Consider the following 2,452-nt stretch of genomic DNA (forward strand, 5'->3'; position numbering starts at 1 on the left):
ATATATATATATATATATATATACATGTGTATATATATAAATATATACACATATATATATATATACATATGTTTATATATAAATATATATATATGCAAATATATATGCATGTGTGTGTGTGTGTGTATATATACATACGCACACATGTGCTTATATCATGGTGCAGATGATCATGATCATGATGGTGATGATCATACTGATGATGGTGATGATGATGATGACGATGTTGACGCGGATGTTAATGATTGCGATAAATATGCTTATCGCAATTAAAGTGTATTGAAAACGATAATGAAACATAATAAATACGAAGAAAGTTTCATTTACTTTTAAACACACACACACACACACACACACACGTATATATATATATATATATATATATATATATATATATATATATATATATATATATACCGTGATGCATACGTACATGTATATATATGTGTGTGTATGTGTATACGTACATCGTACATGCATATGAGTGTGTATGTGCGTGTGTGTGTGTTTGTGTACGTATATATATTGTAATATTGGTTGTGTGGAATAATTTGTGAACTTACTAACTTTCTAAGCGATTCTGTTGAATTTTCCTTCCATGTCTTCCAAACTTTATACAACACACACACAAACATGCACTAACACACATACACACACACACATACACGCACTTCTAAATATACATACATATTTATATATATATATATATATAATCACTTATAAGATGCTTTGTTCATGCATGTGAGAACATGTATGTATGAGTGTGTATTTTTGTTTGTATGTGTGTGTATTTGTGTGTGTGTGTTTACGTGTGTGTGTGTGTCTGTGTCTGTGTGTGTCTGTGTGTCTGTGTGTGTCTCTGTGTGTCTGTGTGTGCGTGTCTGTGTGTGTGTGTGTGCGTGTTTGTACGCCAATATAATTGTGCTGTTGAAAATGACGCATTTTAACGAAGTGAGCCTAGAAAGGTATACTTGAAATTCCAGTCATGATTATTCAACTACAATGTCTTCGAAAATTAAAATAAAGCTGGTGGGAGTGTGATATCGGTAAAACGACATAGTAGAACTGATCTTTCAGCTTCTGGGCGTTTTCACATTTTCCTTCAATTAAATTCGCTTGCAAGGAGTTGGTCGTCCTGGTGCAACAGTGTGTCCAAAATTCCACAACCTTGAACTGAACACGAAACCATGGACATACAAAGTAAGTTTCTACAACAAATAGCCATACCTATCCCTAAAATTAATTTCGACCTCCATGTCTAACGTTCAAATCTGATACCGAAGAATATTTTAATCAATTTAAAGCAAAACGTAATCGCACTGCCACATATGGAATTCGAACCTGGGTTATCACGCCCGCTTTGTTGTATCTTAACCACTTGGTGATCAGGTTATTTCTCCCTTTATGAGAAATATTTGTGCACAAAAACTTACTTTTCGCTGACGAGACAATTAATGTCGAAACTCTAGTGTCCCAGTACACCTCGCGCCAATGATCCGTGTGTTTTATGAATAGTTGTTCTGTGACGTATGCAAAAGCCACAAGCATATCTGCGTTTCAATCGGAAGCAATTTATTCAGAACTTATAGCTATTTTAGATTTCATTACAGCGTCAAGATTAGCGAAATCGTAACACTGGACCTTGTTTCGATAGGTTCATGATTACAGTTAAGTCATTGATTTCGTTCTTAAGATTCTTAAATTATAAGAATCCGATACACGTCGTGAAAAGCAGATTAATATTCCGTATTGGACTAATAGAGTCTACTAATAGCATTTAGCACAAAGCAATAATAAATAATTTCTATGTTAATCCATTGTACATACATAAATACATATTATATATATATATATATATATGTGAATATGTGTGTATATACATGTATATTCACACATACACACACACATATATATATGTATATATATATGTATATATATATATATATATATATATATATATATATATATATATATATATATATATATATATATATATTAATCCCTATCATTATTAATGATACATATATATACACATGTATATATGTATCTGTGTGTTTTCATTAATATATTTGTATTTTTCTTGGGGAAAAAAATTATGTTCCTTTTATCTGTACAATGTTGTGCAGGAAATCTGTCATGATTACACTATAAATTAAGTTCGGGTCGTTTGATCAACTAAATTATGATAGTAATTCGTTAATTAAAGATCTGAGTATGTTAACCATACAAGTAATTAAACCGTTTGTATTAGACGACATATATCACAACACGGTTAAAAGCTTTCTTACTTCAATTATATCGCTAAAATACACCTAATCAGATTTGCTAAGACGTCAGTCCATAACACAGCTTTCATACGGAGGTTTCAGTACCTTTTTTCTTACTCTCTCTCTCTCTCTCTCTCTCTCTCTCTCTCCCTCTCTGTCTCTCTCTCCCTCTCTGTCTCTCTCTC

Source organism: Octopus bimaculoides, chromosome 25 (assembly GCF_001194135.2).
Source record: "Octopus bimaculoides isolate UCB-OBI-ISO-001 chromosome 25, ASM119413v2, whole genome shotgun sequence".
NCBI classification, from domain to species: Eukaryota; Metazoa; Mollusca; class Cephalopoda; order Octopoda; family Octopodidae; genus Octopus; species Octopus bimaculoides.